The 26,344-nt window shown below is 45.1% G+C and overlaps 1 protein-coding gene and 1 pseudogene across 2 annotated transcripts in view; one reads left to right on the plus strand and one right to left on the minus strand.

Annotated features, from left to right (window-relative positions):
- The window catches only part of LOC147445401 (SNARE-like superfamily protein), a 54,941-nt gene that overhangs the window by 26,020 nt on the left and 2,577 nt on the right, over positions 1 to 26,344 (minus strand). The window lies entirely within an intron of this gene.
- Positions 208 to 24,531, plus strand: LOC147445403 (uncharacterized; annotated as a pseudogene).

Here is a 26,344-nt window from a genome sequence, read left to right on the forward strand (position 1 = left end):
GCTCTACATCGACGAGATCTCCGACTACAACTGCGAGCAGGAGGGAAGGGGAGCGACTTGGCAGGTACTCCAGTCCACATCATGTTATATGCTGATGATATTGTGTTGATTTCAGAGTCACCCGAGGGCTTGCAGCGCCATCTTGGAACCTTGGATGATTTTTGCATACACAGGGGGTTGACTGTGAACCTTGACAAAACGAAGGTTATGATCTTTCACACATCTAGTGCAGTGAGGAGCGCTACCACCTTCACAACAGCAGGACGGGTTGATGTGGTCACCTCATATGTCTACCCGGGAGTTACATTCACCAGCCTACCAAGACCATTCACTATGAGGCAGGTAGCTACTGGCAGGCTCACTCGAGGGTATGCAGCCCTCGCCATGCTAGAGCGGAGATGCCACCAGGCACACTTTTAGGAGCCTCGCATGAAGGGGTGGCTTTTCAACACCTTAGTCACCCCGGCCTTGATGTACTTAGTAGCAGTATGGGCGCCAGGATTGATAGATGACCAGTGGGCCCAAATTGAGAGGCCACAGATATGTATGATTTCACGCTTGCTCCGTAGTAAGCACACAGTGCCACATGACATTATCAGAGGAGAGCTCGCCACACCACCTATGGTAGTAGAGGCACTATTCCAGACAGTCTGTTTTATCCAGAGGATGAGAGAGATACCTCTCGACAGACTTACTCGCAGGGCTTTTGAGGCAGCTATACAGCTATCAGAGAGTGGGCATGAGAGAGCATGGTACTTACAGGTCAAAGCATGGTTTGAGGCACACGGTCTTCATATGGAGAGTCTACCACCCTTCCAGTACGACCCTGACTCACCCTATGTTCACCTCTCTCGCAGCGACAGGAACCTGGTGTTGAGACAGGACCTTTGGCAACTATACATCAGGAGAGTTTGGGAGTCACCAGGCTTGGGAACGAAGGTGTCCGACTACAAAGACGAGTTCCTTACCATACTACGTGATGGGTTCATATAGAGACCACGCTACATGGACACATACATGCCACATAGCTCACGGGTGGCGATTGATCAGTTGAGAGTGGCATCACACAGGTTAGAGATTGAGATTGGGAGACATACTAGTGTCCCCAGAGAGGAGCAAGTCTGTAGAGCATGCACAAAGGAGGTGGAGAGCGAGGAGCATTTTGTGTGTCGATGCAAGGATTCCCGAGATCAGAGACAACTAGGGAGTTTTTACCCCCCTCTTGAAATCTCAAACGTCCTCGTTTGCATCTATGTCGTACATGCTTACTGTCAACACTGATGTATTCAACACCTGTCGACACATATACGACACATACATGCTCATTGTCAACCCTGGTGTATTCAACACCTCGTCGACTCATGTATTGCCTGCGTGTGAACCCTGTCCCAATGACATAGTGGTAGCTTCGCACTCTGCCATTGCTTTGAGTCACGAACTTTCCAATGACAAAATGGTAGCTGCACATTTTGCCACTGTCTTATAGTACACGTTGGATCCCGTAACACTTTCGAGCATACCCAAACCGACAGTTTAAGAATGCAGTTACACATGTACTCTTCAATAGAAGCAATCACTGTATCCTTGACAAACTGACAAGAAATACTCACTTCTATAGCACTAATCAAACTTTTGGACATTCCATAAGAGCAATTGCCAAACTGACAATCTGTACAGCTCTAACATTCATGTAACAGGTATTTGATTTGAGCTCACTTTAAATACCATGTACATCATTTGTTTCAAAAGCCATTGTCACACTGACAATCCATGTAGCTTTGAAACTCAAGGGGTCAAGGTAGGTTGCAAATCGAAGGCTTCCAGGTAAAGTGATAACACAGTTGGTGACTCTGCAAGTTCACCTTCTTCCATCCACTTAGCATCCATTGGTGGATAGTTTCTGAACTTTACCAAGTAACGCCTAGCAACCTTGCCTTTCACTTTCCTTTCTTTGTGTGCCAAAATCTGTTCAGGGACCAAGATTTCGTCAAGTTCCTCGACTTCCGGCTGATCTTCAGCTGGTATATCTTCTGGCACATCACCCACATAGGGTCTGAGAAGACTCACATGAAACGCATTGTGAATCTTCCAACTGTCAGGCAATTTCAGCCTATATGCAACATCACTGATTATGTCGCACACTTGAAAAGGCCCATAGTAACGCATGCTGAGCTTTGGAAACAGTCTTTCCTTGCCCTTCATCTTCTTTAACCTTGCCTTTTCAAACCGTAGAAGCACCCAATCACCAAGTGAATATACCACTTCACGACGGTGACGATCAGCTGCTTTCTTTTGCTTTGCCTGAGTCCTTTCTAAGGCCACTTTGACCTTCTTGTACATTTCATCCATGTCCTGAACATACTTATCTGCTTCAAATATCTTGTCCTTTGTATGCAGTATGGGAGGAACTTTCTTGCCACCTTCAACTATTTCAAAAGGTGCCTTGCCAGTTGATGAATGCACTGTATTATTGTATGCATACTCCACCAATGGCAAATACTGCTCCCACTTTCCTTTATGCTCTGACACATAGCACTTCAGCAGATCTAGGACAGTAGAATTTGCCTCTTCTGACTGCCCATCTGTTTGAGGATGAAATGACGAAGAGAATTTGAGCGTGGTGCCCATATTCTCAAACAAGCCTCTCCAGAACAAACTAGTCATGCGTGGATCACGGTCGCTAATAATCGACTGTGGCATGCCATGATACTTGAAAATATTGCTCATAAACAAGCGTGCCATCTGATCTGGCTTTATCTTCTTCCTGACAGGAATAAAATGAGCCTGTTTGCTGAATCTGCAAATAATGGTCCAAATACCATCATTTCCTGTCTGCGTTCTTGGAAGATCAAAGATAAAATCCATAGCAATACTTTCCCATGGTTTATCTGGAATAGGTAGTGGTTGCAATAACCCTGGTGCCTTTTGCCTGTCAAACTTGACCTTTTGGCATATTAGGCATTCTCGCACAAAGGCATCCACATCCCTTCTCAATGTAGGCCAATAGAAGAATGTCTCTACCGCTTTAACTGTAGCATCGATACCACGATGCCCTGCATACGGTGGGACATGACTCTCTTCCATAACTTTGCGTCGCAATGGCTTTGTGACACACAATCTGCCATGCATCATCATGAACCCGTCTTTAAGAAGATAGTGTTCATGACGTTGTCCATCCATTAGTTGCTCGAAGACCCTTGCAAAATCTTCATCATTTGCATACTGTTCTCTCATATCATCAAGTTCATGATGATAAGGAATCGACACAGCTGAAATTTGTGGCTTCCTTGACAAGGCATCAGCCACAACGTTCTTCTTGCCTTCCACATGCACAATCTGAAAATGGAACATGGACAAGATATTTGCCCATCGCATATGCTTCTCAGATAACTTTGTCTGTGTCAAGAAGTATCGCAAGGTCTGATGATCCGTTTGGACAACGAAATCTGCACCTAGCAGGTAGTGTTTCCAACTTAAGAGCGCATGAATCACAGCCAGTAACTCTTTCTCATAGACCTGCATGGTCATCTCTGGCCCTTGCAAAATTCTGCTCTCATAGGCTACTACCCTGCCATCTTGCATTAGCACAGCACCAATGCTACTACCGCAGGCATCACACTGGACCACAAATGACTTCCTAAGATCTGGCAACACAATGACTGGATCCGAAGTCATCTTTTCCTTTAAGAGATTAAAAGCTGAAATCTCTTTTTGTGTCCATCTAAAGGTGGCTGCCTTCTTTTGAAGAGCATGTAAAGGTGAAGCAATCTCAGCGAAATTTCGGATAAACCTTCTGTAATAGGAGCATAGTCCCAAGAAGCTTCGGACATCATGCACCGTCTTCAAATTTGGCCATGACTTGATCGCTTCAACTTTTGCAGGATCCATTCTGACACCATCCTTTGAGACAATGTGTCCCAGAAAGTGAATCTCTTCCAGAAAAAACTCACTTTTCTTTACATTGATGAGCAACCTATGACTGCGTAGCTCTTTGAACACAATGGCCAAGTGATGCCTATGCTCCTCTTCATTCTTTGAGTAGACTATCATGTCATCAAAGAATGTACCAACAAACTGCTGGTGTGGACGGAAAATTCTGTCCATCATCCTATTGAACGTAGCAGGAGCATTTGTGAGACCAAAGGGCATCACTAAAAATTCGTAAAGGCCAAACGTTGTTCTAAAAGCAGTCTTGTGCACATCCTCTGATCTAATGCGGATCTGATGATACCCACTCTTTAGATCTATCCTGCTAAACATAGCTGCTCCTTCTAATTTGTCCATAATATCATCAATTCTAGGTATAGGGAACCTATTCTTGATGGTATTCTTGTTCAGTGCACGGTAGTCGATGCACATACGCCATGAGCCATCTTTTTTCTGCACCAACAATACTGGAGAACAGAATGGAGATGAACTGGGCTGAATCAGCCCCTTTTCTAACAGCTCCTGTACTTGGCCCATTATCTCTTTCTGCTGAGCCGCACTAACCCTGTACGGAGGCTTATTTGGTGGGCTACTGCCTGGCACCAAATCTATCGCATGGTCCTCGGGTCTCTCTGGCGGTAATTGAGACGGTAATGAATCGGAAAAACAGTCACTATACTGTTGTAAAAACATTGACCTTTCTTTATCTAGCACAGATAAATTTGATTCATCACAATCTGACACTTCACGTGCAAAAACCAAGTACGCAGAAAGATGCTTTTTCATTACAGAAGTAATAGCAGAAGCTGATACAGTAGGAATAGACTCCCCTTTAAGCTTTACATCCAGAATATGAGTCTTTCCCCTGCTCTGTACAGTGATCTTTTTGTTGTAGGCATCCATGATTCCCTGTACACGAAATAACCAAGGAATACCTAACAACACATCACATCCGTCCAGTGGCATGATGTAAAATTCTTCGGCATCTACATAGGACTGGATATGTAGACGCAACTTTCCAATGATGGGTGTCACAGCCTCTGTATGGCCAGGACATGCCAAACCTGCCTCTGCTGTATACCCCATCTCTTCAGGTCTGATTCCCAACTTTGAAGCCAATTCTGGGGAAATGAAGTTGGCTTTGGCACCTGGATCAAAGAAGATAAGCACTGTTTGATCCCTAACCTTTCCCCATGCTCTGCAAAGCTCACTTGCATCTGAATTTGGCTTGTCGCCCACCATATCTGGCACTAGACCAGCCATGGGCTTCTTTCCTTTCTTGTCTTCCTTGTCTTCAGAATCAGCTGGCCTTTTCTTTGTAGGACAGTTGTAAGCAATGTGGCCAGGCTGCTCACATATAAAGCATTTGTTCTCTGTCCTCAGGACCTTCTTTTGCTCTTCTGACTTGCGAGGAAAACGTCTTTTCCATTTCTTTGCTGGTCCTTTTTCTGATTCAGCCGTAGCTTTGTCTTTCCCTGCGTTGGCTGACTCCTGAGTCCCTTTAGGAGCCTCATTGGGAACGTGCTTCTTGGCTGAATTTTTCTTGCCTGATCCTGCCTTGACGCCAGTGTTAAATTCACAATCTTCTCCCTTGAGCAAACCATTGCCAGTGTTTGCTACCTCGATGAGCTGCGTCAAAGTAGTGACTTTTGTCTTCGTACAGTACTTTCTCAATCCTTTAGGTAGGCCACAACAGTATTTTTCAATCTGTTCTGTCAATGGCACAAACCTATAGGAAGTTACTGGAAGTAGAGCTTTCCAAAACTTCCGATTGTAATCATCCAGATTTCTGCAAGTGGCAGCATTAAGCTGGTGCCATTCTGTCATGACATCTGCTTCGAAATCATCAGATAACCATGCTGCTGCAAAAATCTGCTTGAAGTAAATCCATGTGGACGGAGCTTGCCCTTGAAGCAATAAAGTTGTCCACCATTGTCCCGCATTCCCTGTCAAGAAAGTGGCTGCCTTGCGGACCTTTGAAGCCTCTGTAAAGTTTCCCCCTGCATAGGCCTTGTCAAACTGCTGGAGGAATGAAAGAGCCTTCTTCCTGTCATCAAACCCTGTAAAGGTCGTGAATGACACTCCTTTGCCACCTTCTTTGTACGGAGTTGGCCTCTCCAGCGGCGTTAAATTGTCATATGGAAGTGACTGAAACATGGGAACACTAATAGGGTTCATCTGTGTTCCTTGGCCGCTATTAACTTGACCTGGAAATGCCATATTTGGCTGCTGATTTGTAATTCCAGCCATACCAAAATTTGCTTGTGGCATCCCAAATTGTCCCTGAGTGCTTTGAAACCCTGGTTGCATACCCATGACACTGTACATGGGGTTAGGCATCATCGTTTGAGCACCCGCAAACACTGTTCCTGGCGTATAAAACTGATTTCCAGGTGCATGACCAGCCATGCTCTGAAATACCGATCCACCTCCAAAATAGCCAGGGTGTACTGAAGGTGGTGGGAAGACCTGTTGCATAGCCTGTAAGTTGCTTCCCTGCCCATTAGAACCAGCTATAGGCTGCTGAAAGGTGGCGGGCTGAATTGGTACAGCTTGAAAAACTGGCATCTCAGCCACCTGTTCTTGCACCTTAGGCATACGTTGTGGAGACTGCATGTTCTCCGTCAAGTGTACAGGTGTTTCCATTGACTGTGCGGTATGAATCACCTGTGCTCGAGCCTTAACAGGCTTTTGAATATGATCCAGTGACCCAACTTGCTGAGACGGAACAGGAGGTTGCAGAAAGGCTAAAAACCTCGGATTCTGCATTACTTGTGTGAACATAGCCACAGCAGTAACCAACTGGGTCCTGAATATATCATCATCAGTCTGTGGTGGTCTTGAGGACTCACCCACTTCATGTGTCTGTTGACCCTGTGAAGAGGAAACCTCTTCAGTCACATCATCTGGTCTGTCAGCCATAATTACAATTCCCTGTGTCTGGTCTATGATCCCCTGTGTCTTCAAGCCCAAAACTGACCAAGGCTCACTTCTATGGAAAAAAGTGATTTAATCCCGTCGATGGAACCATGAAACCGGCCTGTTCAATCCAAAAAGGGCGGTAGACTTTACTTTAAACCTTGATTTAGCTTTCACCCATTATTAGTCGTCTATTTTACCTGTACTTTCAAGACACAACAAAGGGGAGAGGGATACAGGCTGCTAGATTGCACCTGTATGAGTAGACGGACACCAGATTGGCCCCTAACTTAGGCGCCCCTTTCGGTATTTCTTTATTGTTCAAAAGAGGGAATAAACGCTGTGGTTCCCTACAAGCTGCCCCGCACAAACTCGGCTGAATTTCCACTGTTCCAGCCTGATTTCGGCAGCATAACTGTACTAGAACCCTTCACGGTCAGTATTCCCACGCATTGACTGACTTTCCCGACGCATACGGGCACTTTGCAAAACCTGGCGAGAATCTGCAGCACGCTGAATTCTCTGTTTTCAGCCCTGAAAATGCTCCAGATCGCCTGTACAGCGGTCCCCTTGCGTCCCCGAACCTCCTGGGGGTATTAGGGTCCGTTTAGGGCCAAAACCCTAAACCTGCAAAAATACACAGCAGGCTGTAATTCACTGTTTCGGGCTCCGTTCCGCGTGCCGGTCGCATCCCTAGCAAGTCCTCGAGCTCCCGCACCTGTAGGGCTACTTGCCCTTTGAATCGGACGAGATTTCTGGCGTGAAACCTCTCCGAATTCACCTGTACCTGCGGGGGGATTAGCCGCTAGCTAATCCAGTACCTGTGCAAGAGGCTCTTGCCTCGGCAATCGCGCATGAACCCACACAACTGTACATTGGTCAAATGAAAAGCCCACTAGAGGGGCATAACATACTGCCAAAGGGGAGAGAGAGGGCAGTGCGTAGCGTGCAGGGCATCACTCCTGGCACCGCACTGTGCATAAGAGGGAAAGCAAGCACTCCATAGCTCTTAACCTGTGACAGAGACTTGCAAAATGAGCCTCCCAGCTATAAATCACGTTTTTGCCTTCTCTATAAGTAGTAAACTGGCCTCAGAGTGCCAAGTGTCACTCATTTGTGCATTTTCCCGCTTTAGACCCTCGGGTCTAAAAATATCTCACCTGCAGCCTCTGTTGACTTGGCCACAGAGTAACAAAATGATCCCCATGTCAAACTGCACGTAATGACGCGAAGACATTTTCAGGTCCCAAAATAGCAGTTCCCTAAATTTTAGGAGATGCTGCCATTATATCTTTCTAGGTCATCCGACCCTCTTTGTACACTGTGGCCACATCCAAAACTGAAATGTAGCCTCTGTAGCAAAGGATTCCACTTTGGCTAGTCAATGACCCCACTTGGCTAACCATAGTCCTTGTCCAACCTTAGTGCTCTCTTGCCCTCAGGCCTGGACTCCCTCTGGACAGTTCCACACTAGCTATGCAATGCAGGGCAGTTAGATTTCCCGAGGGGTGTTTCCAAAAAGTGAAAGTAAATAGATAATAAGAAAGAAATCAACAAAAAGGATAGATAGTAGTCACACGCTGGTAACAGTTTCTTACTAGATATACAAAGCCATCGGGACATACTACTACAGACACACAGCTACACAGACAGAGGGGAGACAGTTGCAGCTCACAGACTTCTTTCAGAGGGTTACAATCTGCCCCTCATCTGACTCTCAAGAGGGGAGTGACACTCCCACAGACCGAGGCAAGCCGAGCCAGACGGCGACCACCAATTAGTGGCAACAGGGGTGCGAGCCTCCACCATCGACAGATTGAGGAGATCCGGGCCCGAGAGCGACGTGCCACTGAGGAGCAAGTGGCTCAGATGAGGGCCGACCTTGCAGCTTTCATCCGGGGAGCCCTGGCACCAGACCCGCCCATGTACCACATATTACACCCCCCCATTAGTACAGGATGGAGCTAGATAACTTGATGCACTCTCATGATTGTACTACCCTGAGCACATAGACATGCATATACCCTTAGAGATAGAGCTCCATCCCTCCTCAGATATCCCTTGGATATATCACCATCACCATCACCATCTTCAGCACATCACTACTTATTTTTAGTTCAGTTCAGTTTTGTATCAGTTTTATTTCATTTGTCTTTCCGATATACAGATGACATACACTGTAACCAACTTGGACACTCCAAGTCAAGAATCAATCACGACAGCACCAAATAACCACTTCAAAACAATTCATAGATCACAATAGACTTGCACTGGCCCGACAGAGTTCCGTGCCTAGAGATATTGGCCCCAAAGACTGCCTCCCCTTTCGGTATTTCTTTATGTATTAATCAATGTCAAAAGTACAAGAGAGCGGTTAGGGTTTCACTCTTAAACTGCGTCCAGATGCTCTGCCGAGTGTAAGCCCAAACCGCTTATTTATTGTTTACAAGGGATGCCAAAAGCAGAGCCCCACAAGCTTCAGTTCCAAAAGCGAAAATCTTTCTCTCTCTCACACAAGAGAGTTTTAATAAAATAAAGCAAATAATCTTTCTCTCTCTCTCACACAATTTGCGTGGAGAAATAAAGCAAAAGTTGACGCAAAAGCAGCAAATTCAGCCAGTGCCATTTTCGGATTTTCATCTGCTGCTTTTAGGGTTAGGGTTTAGGACAGGTTTTAGGGTTAGGGTTAGGGTTTTTGGCAGATTTTAGGGTTTGCAGGTTTTAAGGTTAGGGTTTGCAAAATTAGGGTTTTCAGTAGCAATCAGGGCTAGGGTTTCCCGCATGCTCTCGGGCAGATACGTCATCACTTTGTGACATAACCCCCTCTTGAAAGCATTGTAATCGCCCTCGATTACGCCTGCAAAACAAACAGAAGCCATAAACCGTCTTAGCAGACACTGACCGTTAGTACCTACGTACTAGGAACACATATCTAGCACATGTACCAATCGACAGTCACATCACACGACATCACAGGACATCACTAGACACCACAAGACATCACATGACATTCAATATTCATTCGGATCTTAGACCATGATTTATTGGCAATGTAGCTAGCAATCGCATCTAGATCCAATCGATGTCCGATTGACTAACCCCTATTGCAACCATGTCTATTCGAGATCAATCAGACCAAAATGCTGTAGTTATTTCGTCTATCAGTTACTGCACTTAAAAGAAGTCGAGAACAAATCAGTATCATAATCAAGAATTCCATTTCATAAAGTCATCCAGCAGAATACTGTCAGCTCTCAGTATCCCTGAAGCTCAAAGAGACATCAGTGACTTTAGTATCAAAATCAAGGCGTCTATTGACAAAGGAGCGGAGTGACTCCCCTCTTGTGCATCCCACTGCACCAGATCTCCGGCCAAGCTGAATTCTAGGTTCCGTTTGGAGTAGACTATGCTAAACCTAGTTCCAAAACAAACTCGTAAATCTGGGGTCCCTGTCGGAGACAATCGTCTCAGGCATGCCATGTAATCTGAAGATCTGGGCCACAAACAGTCTCGCTAAGTGATCCGGCTTGACTGTTTTCTTCACTGGAATGAAATGAGCCTGTTTGCTAAATCTGTCAATAACATTCCAGATACCATCGTGACCACTTTGTGTTCTCGGGAGATCAAAAATGAAATCCATTGCAATACTTTCCCAGGAACGGGTGGGTATGGGTAAAGGCTGTAACAATCCCTGTGCTTTATGCCTGTCAAACTTGACCTTCTGGCATACTAAGCAACTGCGCACAAACTCTTCCACATCCTTTTTGAGTCTCGGCCAAAAGAAATCCCGGAAATAGCCAGAACCAACGGTGTTCGAGACAAAGCATCTACCACCACATTCTTCTGTCCCTGCACATGGACAATCTGGAATTGAAACTGTGACAAGATGTTCACCCACCGCATCTGCTTTTCCGAAAGCTGCTTCTCTGACAAGAAGTAGCGCAAACTCTGATTGTATGTAAAGACAGTAAAATCCGCTCCGAGTAGGTAATGCCGGCATTGAGTAAGAGCATGGATCACCGCCAAAAGCTCTTTCTCATAAATCTGTGTTGTCATCTCCGGCCTTGAGAACAATCGGCCATAGTTACCTGGAACGCGGAACGGGAACGGCGACGGGATCCCCCGCGGAACGGGGGAACAGGGAGGGGCCCGGAACGGGAACAACGCGGAACGGGAGGCATAAAAACACCCAAATAATGCAATTTCAAGCTCTTTGTGATTGAATAGTAGTAGTATCAGAGTCCTTTGACTCTTAACACTCACAAAACACTTGATTTGAAGACCATTCAGTCTTACTATGACAAACGTGTGTCGTGTAGACTTGAAAGCTTGAGAGGGGGAGAGAGGGAAGGGGAGAGAGACTCGAGAGAGAGCTTAAAGTTGAGAGAGAGAGGGAGGGAGCTTGAGAGAGAGGGGGAGAGCTTTTAGCCTTGTAGACTCTAGAGTCTAGACTTCAAAGCTTGAAAGAGGCTAGAGCTTGAGAGTCGAGAGTCGAGAGGGTAGATCTTTAGCTTTGGCTCTTGAAAGCTTGTGTGCATAGTGAAGGTAAGGGGTGGGGGAAGGGACATTTAACAAGGGGAAGGCTCACAAGACAAATCACCAAAATCTGAAAATCTGCCCATTCCCAACCGTTCCGGACCGTTCCAAGCCGTTCCGGTACCAAAAGTCCCTGCGGAACGTCTGGCCGTTCCGGACCATGTAACCCCCCCGGAACGCCGTTCCGGCGTTCCCTGCCCATGGGATGGCGTTCCCCGGTAACTCTGCAATCGGCTCTCGTAAGCAATGACATGGCCTTCTTGCATTAAGACTGCACGCAGACTACGACCACAATCATCACAATATACTTCAAATGACTTTTGCAAGTCTGGCAAAGTCAAAACTGGTCCTGTAGTCAATTTCTCTTTCAATGTCTGAAAGGCAGTCACCTCTATGGATCCCCACGAGAAAGGGACTCCTTTTTGTGTCAAGATATGCAAAGAGGAAGCAACCTGTGCAAACTTTTGAATGAACCGCCCGTAGTATGAACACAGTCCCAAGAAGCTTCCAACTTCATGGACATTCTTCAAATCGTGCCAATCACGGATAGTGTCTATCTTGGCCGGATCCATTTGCACTCTTGCTGCTGAGACAATGTGTCCCAAAAAGTGTATCTCTGAAGCAAACGATCTCTGGTAGGAAAAATTCACTTTTCTTTGCATTAATCACTAACTTGTGATCTCGTAATGCCTGAAAGACCTGAAGCGGATGATCTCTGTGTTCTGCCTCATTCTTGGAGACAATTGCCAACAAATATCATGTACTCTCGAAAAATCATGTCCATCATCCGGTTTAATGTCAGAGGAGCATTGGTTAAGCCAACAGGCATCACCAAAAACTCAAATAACCCAAAAGTCGTCCGAAAAGTTGTCTCGTAGACGTCTCCCGGCACGCTCCTGATCTGATAATATCCTCTCTTCAGATCAATCCTGCTGAAGCACGAGGATCCCTGTAATCTGTGGAGTATATCATCGATCCTAGGAATCGGAAATCTGTTCTTGGTGGTGATTTTGTTGAGAGCTCTATAATCGATGCACATTCTCCAAGATCCGTCTTTCTTCAAAACCAACAACACTAGAGAGCAATACGGTGAAGTACTAGGCTGGACAAGACCCTTTTCCAAGAGGTCTTTCACTTGGTTCATAATCTCTTCATTTTGTGCTCGGCTCACACGGTAAGGTGGCCGGTTCGGTGGCGTGCTTCCAGGTATCAGATCAATGGTATGATCTTCAGGCCCTCTAAAAGCAATCGGCATGAGTGTGGAGAAAAATCTTGGCTTTCTTTTGTTCAGGTCAAAACATATTCGACGTTTATCCATTGTTCAGTTCTCTCCCAAAAGAATGAATAAAGAAACTGAAGTTCATCAAGTACAATCTCTGAGCCCTTCATTTGTCAAAGTCGCTTTCTCAACCCGGTAGTCAACCACGGCGTAGTTCTTGTGGTACCGAGGGATTCCGAGTAGAACGTCACTCGCGTGCCCTGAACACCCCTGTCATTGCAAACGAAGTTTGCCAATGCTCGGTGTAGTGGCAACGTCCCGTATCCGAGTGCCAGTCGAACTACCTTTGCCTGTGGCGTCAGTCTGTCGGGCGTAATTCCAAATCGAGCCGCCAATTCCAAGTGAAAAGAAGTTGGCCTTGGCTCCTTCAAAAGAGCTTCCTGATCCTTCGCTTTGCCCCAAAAACGGCAAAGTTTGTACTTTCATTCATTTGATTCGGTTCAGGTCCCACGCCATGTGGTACCAGTTCTACTTTTTATCTGCCTTTTCTGCCACGTCTCTCAGCTACTTTAGAACTTTCTGGCCTTTCTTCATCTTGTTCATTCGGTGCCTTGTTAGGGCACTTCGCGGAGATATGTCCATGTTCCCCGCATCCAAAGCACTTCCCCTCCCTGATGAAGCGAGCTTTCTCCTCAGGAGTAAGCTTGGGTCGTGCATCCTTCTTTTCTGGGTTGCTCTTTCTCTTTCTACTTTCATTCACTAAAGTTTGTTCAACTCGTTGTGTCATGGCCTCATCGGTGGGGTAAGTCAGACTGCCAGAGTGAATGGCAAAGCCCCGCTCATCAACTCCTGAATAGAAGCTGACTTTTGTTCCAAGCAGTGATCTTGGATCTCTGTAGGTAGACCCAAGGTAAACCGCTCAATCTGTTCTCTGAACGAGATCTTCTTGAATGAAGAGGCGGGTAGAAAAGAGCTCCAGAATCTCTCGCAAAAAGCATCCAGTGTATCCCTCTTGGTCATCCGAAGAGGGTTCCAAGCAGCTCGTATATCGCGTTCATACTCTTGCGTCAGCCAAGAAGAAATAAAAAGCTTCTTAAATTTCAGCCATTTAACTGGCGCAGTCTTGTTTAAAAGAAGTGTGGACCACCAAGTTCGAGCATTCCCCGTAAAATAAGAGGCAGCTCTCCGAATCTTGGAGTGCTCTGAGTAGCGTCCTCCCGCGAAAGCGATATCAAACTGTTGTATAAAAGACAAAGCCTTCGAAGCATCTTTGTATCCTGAAAAAGTGTCAAATTTGATCGACTGTCCACCTTCCTTAAACTCTCGGACTTTCTTGCTTTTATCTTCCAGAAAGTCATACTGGTTGGCTTTATAAAAATTCTTCTTGTTCGCATAAAATTTTCCGTCATCGGAGTCTGAACTGTCAGTCACTGGGCGAGATTTAGACTTCTTTGCCTTTTTCTTGCCCTTTCCAAAGCGTTGTTTCTTGCTTCGCTTTTTGCCTTTTTTGTCTTCTTCGCTCGAATCTGAAGAGCTAGAAGAACTATCAGAAGAAGAAGAATTGGGTACTCCTTCAAAGTGAACATGCTTCTTTTGTTTCTTTGCTTTGTCAAATGTCGATTGACAACCCAAATAACCCGGGAAGTCAGTGCCTTTCTTCTGCTTTTTGTCGTGCTTTTTAGCTTTCTTCTGCGCGTCAAAAAGCTGAGCAATCCGTGCATCAACCACCTCTTCTAATTCCTTCTCTGAATATTTCTTGTGAGCAGAAGGTTTCTTGAGAGCGAGTTTCGGGGGTGGTGCTGTGGTTTTCTGCCACTGCTCGTGCACTTCCTGAAAAGAAGTCTCGCTCATGTATTTTGCAAATTTTGGGTCCTTCGCAAAATTGAGCATCATCTTTGTTGCATCACCGATCAATTGACGACGCTCCATCTCTCGTCGCTCCGCCTAAGTAGGCCGAGGCGGGCCATACTCTTTGCCGGAATCTTTGTTGTGATCCCTGCCCGCATCTCCAGATGCAGAGGGAGTCGACTGATCCTTGCGTGAAGCCATAGGTGCCGCGGAAAAAAAAATTGGGGATCGGATTTCCCATAGAAGAGAAATCGGACGTGCTCTGATACCACTGTAACCGACTTGGACACTCCAAGTCAAGAATCAATCACGACAGCACCAAATAACCACTTCAAAACAATTCACAGATCACAATAGACTTGCACTGGCTCGGCGGAGTTCCGTGCCTAGAGATATGGCCCCAAAGACTGGCGCCCCTTTCGGTATTTCTTTATGTATTAATCAATGTCAAAGTACAAGAGAGCGGTTAAGGTTTCACTCTCAGACTCTGCGTCCAGATGCTCTGCCGAGTGTAAGCCCAAACCGCTTATTTATTGTTTACAAGGGATGCCAAAAGCAGAGCCCCAAAAGCTTCAGTTCCAAAAGCAAAATTCTCTCTCCCTCACACACAAGAGAGTTTTAATAAAATAATCTCTCTTTCTATTAGGTGCAGCGGAATGATTGTTTGGGCTTTGCTCAAGAAGAGTGCTCCGAACTGTGCTCAAGGTTCCTTTTAGTTCTTATGGAAGGGAGAGCCTTCCGTTCTTAATGGAAAGTGCTATGATCACAACAAAGTGAATGGACACCGTGCGTGTAAGTGAATGAGACTGAGAGATAGAGAGAGAAGAGAGATACGACACCAAAGACGACGTAAAACCCTCCTCCGAAGGCCCCACTCTCGTTGGCGAGAGTGGTCTACTTATTGATTGCACAAAGTGGTACAATGACGATGCAATGGACTGATGCAATCTGGGACTATGCCAATGACTACGACGACTTTAGGGATGAAATCTGTGGTCTTCTAACTGCTGAAAATCTGCAAATCTTTGGGCTGTTTTGGGTGGCTGAAAATGACTGTTTTGGCTGCGTTTTTATGGCTGAAAATGGAGGTCTTCTACAATGCTTCAAGGCTGAATTGTCTGTTGTCCAATAGGGCTGAAAACGTTGCTCCTCTGCTGCGGCACGGCTGAAAACCAAAAATGCTGGTACATCTGGGAGCTTTTAGCAAAAACGCTGGTTCACCTGATGTCTTAGGCTGAATCTGCAAGTGCAATGACTCCAAAACGCTAGTGATAGGCTGAAGTCAGAAACGCTAGGTAACTGGGAATGCTTGGCGATGATGCAATCTGAAAAACGCCAAGAGTTGGGGAGTTACTGGCGATATGCAAAATGAAAACGCTGGGCTGATGTGTATGGCGATGTTGGAGACCAAAAACAACAGGGGTTCTTGCTGCCATGCTGGGGTCCTGCTGAGAAGGTGCCTGTTGAGCATGTGCTCCTCCTTCTTGCTGGGGTCCCTCTGAGAAGGTGCCTGTTGAGCATGTGCTTCTGCTGCCTCTTTTGCCAGAAAGTGCTAACTTGGGTTTGCTTATATATTAACTTAGCAAAATTGCCCTATCTACTTTTGTTGGGAAGTCACTTAAAAATAACAAGTGAAAAATACCAAAAATAGGGAAAATAGACTAAATGCACTGGAAAATTCCCCTAACTGAATTTGATGGATTTTGAAGGGAATACTGATGATCATGTTGTGTGCAACCAGAGGATATGCATCTATGCTAAGTGATTGGGCATGCACGGTCTACGAATAGACTCACAAAAGTGGCAGATCACTGTTAATCTAGACTTGACTGGACTGACTGAACCCTGATCATGCTGTAGCTTGTCCACGAACACATAGGGTTGGATGTGTCACGTGACACTTTCTCTCTCTCACACACAATTTGCGTGGAGAAATAAAGCAAAAGTAGCTATGCACTTCCTAAAATCAGCTCGTCAATGGTGGGCTAGCCTTCGTGGAAATGGTGAAGCCCCAAAGACATTGAAAACTCTACAAGTTTCCATCATGAAGCAATTCCTTGCAAGCGATGCAAAGGACAAAGTGCTTACCGAATGGCGCAGCTTGAAGCTTCTCTCTCATGAGTCTATCCACAAATATGTAGACAAGTTTTGGGATTTACATCTCAAGGCTACTGTCTTTCAAAAGATAGACTTTACCGAGCAAAGGCAGCAATTCTGTGCGGGATTACCTGAAGAGATGGCCGAATACATCAACTCTCAACGGCCTGGTACTATTAGCGAAGTAATCCATCACACCATGGTTGCTTCACGCATCAATTTCCATCAAGGGGCTAGACGTAATGTCAAGCCCATGGAAAACAAAGACAAAAATGATGCAAAGGGGAAAACCAATGTTCAAAATACTTCCCAAGTCAATAACAACAACAACAACAACAATCGGTCCAAGGAGAAGGGAGTTTACAAAGGTAAAAATAAACTCTCTCCTGAAGAGCTTGAAGCTTTTCGCAAGGACCATAAGTGTTTCAAGTGTGGGGAGCAAGGACATGGCTATCGTTCTTGCCCCAAGAAGAATACTCGCAATGAGACTCCTAGGGATTCCACTATCGAAGCTCCAAAAGAGGATACTCATTGCAAAGGATCATCACTTTCCTATGCTTGGGAAAAGGTAAGAGAGCATGATGCCTTCATCTTGTTTGACCCTGGCTCTACTCTAAACTTTATATCAATGGAGTTGGCCACCAAGTTGGGCATTCAAGCTTTTGAGATAGGAGATATGGTTATGGCTGACGCAGCTTTCAAGGGACAGCAAGCCTTCGTTACTCCCTTGATTGGGAAGTTGAAGCTTCATGTCCAAAGCTATGTCGACAAAGAAGACTTCTTCATCTCTCCTCTCCAACATGAGGATGCTATCCTAGGGGCGCCATGGTTTGATCGCATGGCTACCAACATAAAGTTCCTTGAAAGGAGAATCTACTTCACCTACAGGGGAAAGAACATGTATATAGATGCTAGTGAGCGTGGTCGCACTATTCCACTTGTAAATCCTCTTTCTTTTGATAAGTCAATGAAGAGCTCAGTTTCTGCGTACATGATTTTTGTCAAAGAGTTTCTAAAAGATACTAATGTTTCATCAAATGTAAATGGTAGGAATCAATAAGAGTTAGACTTGTCTAATTTTCTAAAAGGATTCCAAGATGTGTTCATCGATGATATCTCTATGGACTTACCTCCAAAACGAGGGGATGATGACCATCACATTGAGCTCCTTCCTGGAAGCTCACCACCTAACAAGCCTCCTTATCGAGTCTCACAAGCTCAACAAGAGGAGATCATGAGGCAAGTATAAGAGCTGGTAGACAAAGGGATGGTGAGGCCTAGTTCCTCTCCCTTTTGTTCTCCAATCCTTTTAGTGCAAAAGAAAGATAGTACATACCGTATGTGTATGGACTATCGAGCACTAAACCATATCACTATCAAAAACAGATTTCCCGTACCTCGGGTAGAAGATCTGTTTGATAAGCTACAAGGCTCTACCTACTTCAGTAGGATTGACCTTAAGAGTGGCTATCATCAAATAAGGATAGTGGATGAAGATATCTTAAAGACCGCGTTTCGCACAACGTTTGTTCTTTATGAATATCTAGTCATGCCTTTTGGCTTGACCAATGCACCAGCTACGTTCAATCGTTTGATGGAGAAAATTTTTAGACCATACCGCAAATTCACTGGAGTGTTCTTTGATGATATCATCATCTACTCCAAGTCTTTGGAGAAACATAAGCAACATCTCCAAGTGATTTTTCAAGCATCGAGGGAGAACAAGCTTTTTCTCAACCAAAAGAAAAGCGAATTCTTCCTTCAAGAGATTCAATACTTAGGTCATATTATCTCTCACGATGGTATCCTTATGGATCCATCAAAGTTAGAGGTAATAAAATCATGGCCTAACCCAAGAAATCTACATGAGTTAAGAAGCTTTATTGGTATGTGCGCATACTATAGACGCTTCATAGCAACATTCTCTCAAGTAGCAGGACCACTACACGACTTAACTAAGAAGAATGTTAAGTTTGTATGGGCTGCTAAGGAGCAAAATGCTTTTGAGAATCTCAAAGAGAAGCTTACTTCCCAACCAGTCCTCGTGCTTCCGGATCTCTCAAAGCCATTTGAGGTCCAATGTGATGCTTGTGGTGATTGCCTTGGAGCAGTTTTGCTTCAAGAAGGGCATGCCATAGCATATGAGAGCCGAAGGCTCAATATTGATGAACGAGTCTTGGGCATTTATGAGAAAGAGCTTTTAGCTGTTCTACATGCCCTAGACACATGGAAGCACTACCTATTGGGGACTCCATTTATCCTACGAACCGACCATCAAAGTCTCAAGTATTTCATGACGCAAACCAAGCTTTCCGACAAACAAATGAGGTGGGCAAATTTTCTTTCGCAATTTAATTTCCATATTGCTCACATAGCTGGTAAGCACAATCAAGTGGCCGATGCACTTTCACGACGACCCAAACTTAATGCGGTGTCTATAGCTACTCACAATGATCTATCCTCTATGATAGATGAGTATGCTACTGACCTTGACTTTAGAGACATAATGTCAGCCCTTGCTTTGGGGAAGAAAGAGGAACCATTCACCTTGCAGGATGGTTATCTTCTCCACAGCAATAAGCTATGTGTTAGAGTGTGACATGAAACGTTTCGTGGTTTCGCCCGTTTCGGGGTTTCGAGGTTTCGAGGTTTTGAAACGTTTCGTTTCAGGGCACAAAAATTATGAAACAAGTTTCGTAGAAATACATTTAAATAAAGATATAAAAATATATATTTATTTATATATGCATGCATGCATGTACGTATATAAGTATGTATCTATGTATGGATGGATGGATAGATTAAAGATTCATGTGTGTGTGTACATACGGACTAGTAAACTGGTTTTATTATGTACTCTTGTTAGTGTTTATACACATACATATGCATATGTATAAGTACACGTGTATAATAGACATACATACATACATATACGTGTGTACATATATACATATATGTACGTATGTATATGTATGTACAATGTGCATAAAAGAGAGGCAATAGTGCAAAGAGAGTACAAAAAAATCTTTTTAAACTACTGAAATTTTAAAAAAATCGCTAAATTTTTTCAAAAAATTGACTTTTTTTTTTTCGGACAGTTTCCCGTTTCGTCAGTTTCGCCGAAACGTTTCGTCCATTTCGGGGTTTCGAGGTTTCATACCTATGAAACGCATTTTTATGTCACACTATGTGTTACCCATTCCCTTCGTGAGAAAGTTATGTATGAATCCCATGCTCCTCCATATCAGGGCATAGAGGTATTCAACCTACTCTTCGAGGAGTAGAGACGTACTTCTATTGGCCTACCATGAAAGTGGACATACAAGAGTATGTTTCAAAATGTGTAGTATACCAAAAGACCAAGTATGATAGAGGGAAGCAACCTGGATTACTCCAGCCATTGCCTATCCCAAATTCACCATGGGAGAGTATATCCGTGGATTTCATCTTTGGATTACCCAAGTCTATCCATGGGAAAAAAGACTATTAAGGCACATCAAATGGCAACTCTCTTCATATCTCAGATTTTCAAGCACCATGGATTACCCACATCCATCGTGTCAGATAGAGATCCTAAAATGACCAATAATTTCTGGAAAGGTCTCTTTGAAAATCTAGGAACAAGATTGAATTTCTCTTCGGCCTATCACCCACAAACGGATAGCCAAAGTGAGATAGCCAAACTTACGATACTCGATCTACTCAAGACTTATGTTACCGAAGTAGATCAACGCTCACAATGGGAAAAGTACCTACCTCTTGTAGAGTATGCCTACAATAATACTGTACATACTTCTACAGGAAAAGCACCTTTTGAGATCATTGAGGGAAGACCTAAAAGTCCCTTGCTACTCAAAGTACATGGGAAGATCTTCGTTGCCGATGAGTATAACCATGACCTACAAGAATCTTTTCAAAAGATTAAGGAGGCTATATCCATCTCTCAACAAAGGCAAAAAGCTGTTGCTGATAAGCACAGAAGAACCTTAATGTTCAAAGAAAATGATTGGGCCTTACTCAAGTTTCCTAAGGCTCGATTAAGGCAAACAAAAGGCAAAAATCTTACGGGCCATCAAAAGTATTATGCTAAACTAGCAAAAAGATACTATGGTTCTTTCCAAATCTTAAAGCCCATCAATGAGACGGCTTATCAACTCAAGTTGCCGAACCATTGGCTCATACACAATGCCTTTCATGTAAGCCTACTTAAGCCCTACAAAGGAGAGCCACCAACTGAACCAATTATTGAAGACCCTCCCGAAGTTGAAGACCAAGAAGAGGTGCTACAACCCGAAGCTATCCTTCGGCATGAAGACAAGGTACTACGACATCGTAAGATTATCCGACGATATCTTATTAAGTTCAAAAATTATCCTTTTGAAGATGCTAGATGGATGCAAGGAATACAACTTAAGGATAATATGAACCTTGTCAATGCTTACAATGCTACATTAGAGTAAGCAAATGTACAAATTTTTTTTAAATGACTCCCGTTTTTTTCTTATTAGACTAGTCCTCTTTTTAATTGTGCACAAATTTAACTATTATGCATGCTTAGAATCATGTTTGTGATGATGACGTCTCTCAAACACCAAGTAGAATTTGTCACTCTACTTTGGGAGAATGAAATGGACTAAAGAGCAGACATGCTTGCGGCAGCTATGTCTCCCAAGCACCAAATGGATTAGTCATCCATCTTAGAAAGATGTGTTAGGTTAAAAAAGGGATCCTCTACCCGCTAAGTAAAATTGACTAATGACTAAGGCTTTATCTCTTCTACCTCATAGTCGAGGACGACTATGATTTCAAGAGAGAGGTAATGTTCCTCGACTATGATTTCAAGAGAGAGGTAATGTCATAAAATCTAATATCTAATATCTAATATCTAACCAACCCAAATGATTTTCTCATATTAAATTAATCACTTAATGTGGGAGAATAAACGAGAACAAGGGTTAAGATATAAACATGTGCTTATAGATCTATCTCAACATGGGGCAAATGGTAAAGGGGCCCAAATGAGAGATGGTCTATCAAAGAGCAAGGCTAACCAACGGAGCATAAGACCTTAGGGTTAGCTTCATTGAAGACCTCCAATAATGTGTGTAAAATTCCTTTGACCTTAGGTAAGCTAGGGCTGACCTTGAGGCGCGGGAATCCGACCCAGCTCGAGGTGCTTGTCCTGCTTATCATGCTTGATGACTAAGGTGCTTGAGGTGCTTGATGATTGAGGTGCTTGAGATACTTGAGGTGCTTAATTATTGAGATGCTTGAGGTGCTTGACAAGCTTGAGATGCTAGGGTTGCACTTAAGGTAAGAACCTTGCCCCCAAGCTTAAAGTGCTTAACGACCAAGCTTGTGGTGGGAACTGGGCCTATGTATGAGGGGCTTGAGGTGTCAAAAAGTCAAATATTCAATCCCTACAAGAAGGGGGCGAGCCCTACATGAGGGGGGATGAGAGAGAACACCCACACACTCACACAAGGCATGCATGGTATAAAGAAAGCAAAAGGGACACTTGTCAAGTTCCTCCTCATGTTGCCCTCATGGTGTGTTTGAAGCCTATTGGTTGGCCACCCAAGGGGTCCAATAATAATTTAGGAGATTTAATTAATTGATTTAGCATTTATCTAGCCCTCTCTCTCAAAGGGGAAAGGGGGACACTTGTCTCAAGGCTACCCTTGCTGCTTGTAATGTTTCCTGCTTGTGATTGGCTAGGCCTGGAGGGGTCCAATGAGCTTCAAGCATGAGCTACAAGGGGGGGTCGACCCAAGCAAGCTAGGGGGTTGCTTAGGGGGTATACTCACCCACACACACTCACAAACACTCTCATTGTGTGCTATGCAAAGTGCAAGAGCTCCCTCTCCTTCTCCAAGCAAGTAGAGGTTGAGAGCCTATACCAACACTCTTGGCTATGGAGTGCAAATCCAACCAAGAGCCATGCTTCAATGCTTAAGTTTGCCATCTCCTTCTTCTTCATTACTATGCTATTATGTATGCTAGCAACAAGATTTATGATAAGTGAGGAACTAATTCTTTCTCCTACGAAATGTTTCTTCTTCCTCTTCCCTACCCTCATTCCCTACTAGCTCTCTCCACCTTCGAAGGTGTTTGAGGTCTTGGGACTGAGGCTTGGGATAGTTAAAGCTTTGTTCAAGTTTATGCTATGTTTGTGATGCATGAAGCTTTCCATCTTCATTGCATCACCTAGGTCACAAGGAACACAAAGATTGTATTGTAACAAGTCTCTCTTAATGGGAGAAATCATAATACAAATGCCTATTGGAGGGGGGACCGGCTCCACATAAATCCGGTCCTCAACTGTTGTCATGTTCTCTAAATTCTTCCTCTTGCAAAAGTATTGTTTATGCCAAGTTAACTAATTGCTATGATTATGTTGCTATCTTCAACTATGTTCACCCGCTATGCTCACAAAGTCATTTCTCAAAAGTACTCTCATTAATTTCCGCTACTCTCAAGTTAAATAGGCCAATTCCATTACACTATCCCTCTCTGTGGCAAGGACGAGTCTGAGACTTGAGTGGACTCTGGACTCTGGACTGAGTGATGGACTAGCTTCAGGCTCAGGCTCTTGAGTTCTCTCATCACACAGGAGACGACCTGGGGGTGACAGATCTGGTATAGACTTTGTGGCCGTTGGCCAAGTTCTCGGTGACACCTCCGGACACAGCAGGATGTAGCACATTGTGATACACTTTTTTGCTGACACGCAGAGTCCACCATGCTATGTATACGTACATGAGGACTCTTGGACAAAGGAGGTAGCCCGACGGACGGCACGCTCTTCTTGGGCTTGGGTTGGACAGTCTCTTCAGTCACGACTATCTCGGGGTCGCTCGGATGCGGATTGCTCCCCATACAAGCCGGCCTCGAAGATAGCGATTGGCTGTTCTTATAGCATCGGTTTTCTCTCGCTGACTCCATGAGGATCGTCTTATGGAATGTGCAGGATTAGGTGGACCCCAGTTTCAGCGGCAACGGGGTCCCTTGCCTCATGAGCTTCAGAGATGCCTTGTAAGTGGTGTGATTGATATTCTTATGCTTCAAGAGCATCATCTTTGTGAGAGCCGCATTAGACAATGTGGTCAGATTTTGCGTGGTCGTCATGAGACATTTTGGTCAACTGCATTTGTGCCTGGAGTCATTCAGGGAGGGCTATGCATGACTATTGCAGACTCATGACAGCAGGCCATTGTGGACAAGAGGTATTATTGTGCCAAGCAGGGCCTAGTGGTTTACTATGCAGGTTCAGGGTTGCCTCATGGGCTTCCTGAACATCTATGCGCCCAATGCGGCGAGTGCACAAACTGAGTTTTGGTCACATATTGTAGAGGCCTTGCCACATGCAGAGCAGTGGTGTGTAGGGAGAGACCAACATGTTGGAGGACCCATCAGACAGGATTGGAGGTAGCCATGCTATTGTGCACGGGGCTGAGTTGGCAGATTGGGAGCGTCTATGTATGACCTTGAGGGTTTCATGTTTGGCAGCATACAGGCTTTGTGCCGCTCCCAAATAGCTTGTCTTTCTCTCACTCTGACCGCAGAGTAGGAGGAGCAAATCTATCTCGGATAGATCACTTCTATACCAGTGACCACTTCTATGACATGGGTGGATCTGTTTGCATTCTGGCAAGGACCACTTCTTCTAACCATGCGCCAGTGATTCTCACCGTGATAGACAGAGGAGTGGGACTACAATGTTGCGCATCCCTCAGAGGGTCCTGCTAGATCCAGAGCTCAGAGACTCCCCTACTGGTAGAGTGGCCTCTCGACTCGCTGAGCATAGTTGTTTCTTTTTCCAGGAGTTTGCAGCTCGCTTGGTGGCCGCCAGGGAGGAGGAGAAGCGTCTCCGACGGGGCATTGTTTCCGTACAAAGGATGCAAGAGCACCACCCAGATAGCCCTTGGTTGGAGGAGCAAATGCAGCAGGCTCGACAGGAGCTGTCTAGCATTGAGGATTGGTGACACAAGTTTGCCTGTCATCCGTAGGCATCTCAACGAACCTAGGTGGGTAACAGAGTTACTGGGGAGTTCTTTTAGACGGTGGGGCCCCGCCATGCGCAGTGTCAGCCAGTTGAGGAGACCCGACAAGTCAGTTACTACACAGCCTAAGGATATGTGTGCAGTTGCTACGGACTTCTACCGTGTTTTGCTGTCAGTTGAGCCTCAGTCAGAGCGTCAGGCTGCATGCAGTGAGCAGGTTTCGGTGCAGGTCCCTAGCCTTGTTACTGAGGAGATGCGTCAGAGACTAGAGCTTCCTCTCCAGCTAGAGGAGCCCCATGAGGCCCTCAGAGCACTCCCCCGAGGTAACTGTCCAGGGGAGGATGGTTTGACTTTTAGCTTCTTTTTGGAGTACTGGGACTTGCTTGGTTCGGATCTTTGCAGCGTCTATCAGTACATCTTACACACTGGAGAGATGCCTGACAGCATGAGTGAGGCCTTGATCTATCTTATTCCCAAGGAGGGAGGCTCCTTGGATGAGATTCGGCTGTGGCGACCCATAACCATTCTCAACTCAACCTACAAATTCTAGCAAAGGCTCTCAGTTTGAGATTCAGCCACTTCTTGAGAGCACCATACATGGGACTCAAACCGGTTTTATTAAGGAGTACAATATCCTTGACAACATTTTCACCTTTTGGAAGGCGTCTGCCCTCGCACGTCTTTGAGGAGAGGATCTTGTGATACTCCTCAATGTTGAGAAGGCTTACAACAAAGTTGACTGGGACCTTTTGGAGCACACTCTACGCAGGATGGGTTTCAGAGGAGTGTCAGCTCTCTACAGGTGTGTACACAGTCAAGTGCCCTTGGAAGGGGGAAGAGGGGAACACTTCATGCTCACGCGTTCGGCCAGACATGGTTGCCCTCTTGGCCCCTTCCTCTTTCTGTTCTATGCTGAGGCAATGAGCAGTGTCTTGACTTCACAGCAGGTTGGCTTGCGGGGTTTAGAGCTCCCTATTAGGGGAGACGAGCTACTTGACGCTAAGTTTGCTTACGACTCAGCCTTGTACTTGGAGGGCCAAGAGGCCAATCTGCATAGGTGTGAGCAGGCTCTTGAGGTGTTTTGTTGTGCATCAGGAGCACTGATCAACTAGAGGAAGACAGTGGCTTTCTAGGTTGGCGGTGCTCCTACGCCTGATTGGTCGCAAGGTAAGAGCTTCACGTGGATTCCCCTAGGGACTCCAGTCTGATATCAGGGTTACCCGGACCTGGATGGTTATTTGCGGGGGAAGTGTTCATCGGCGACTTTATGTTTATATGTCTTGTAACATGCATATGTGAGCATTTGTGTTGCATTGTGACGTGCCAACCACCGAATATTCCTAATTGGATGAGATTGCCTGGGTATGTAATTTTAGTGCATCAAGACACCCGTGGAAGATTAGTGCGGTCTAAGTGTGATGGCTAATTTTACTACGTCGGAATATCAAGAGTTCCAACCTGGACGAAAAAAGAGGCCAACTCCTTCATCAAAGAGCCGAAAGGAGAAGCCAAATGCATCCTAGAGAAGGTGCAAAGTCTGGAGTACCAACGTTGTACAGAGTCCAAGTAATATAAAGAAATACCGAAAGGGACGCCAGTGTTTGGGGCCAATACTCTCTGGGGTGGAATTCTGCCACTCCGTGTCGCGTGTCGTCTCTCTCTTTCAGTTCAATTGTCTGTTCAGTGCTAAAAGTCTGATTAGTCTGTTCTTTTTTATTGGCACGTGGTACCCATCTTGTGACACTTTGGGTTCTTCGGCTGATGTCAGCTCTTTCCATAGCTCGACAATACACTT

This window comes from Adiantum capillus-veneris, chromosome 12 (genome assembly GCF_014529385.1).
Source record: "Adiantum capillus-veneris isolate H3 chromosome 12, ASM1452938v2, whole genome shotgun sequence".
Lineage (NCBI taxonomy): Eukaryota > Viridiplantae > Streptophyta > Polypodiopsida > Polypodiales > Pteridaceae > Adiantum > Adiantum capillus-veneris.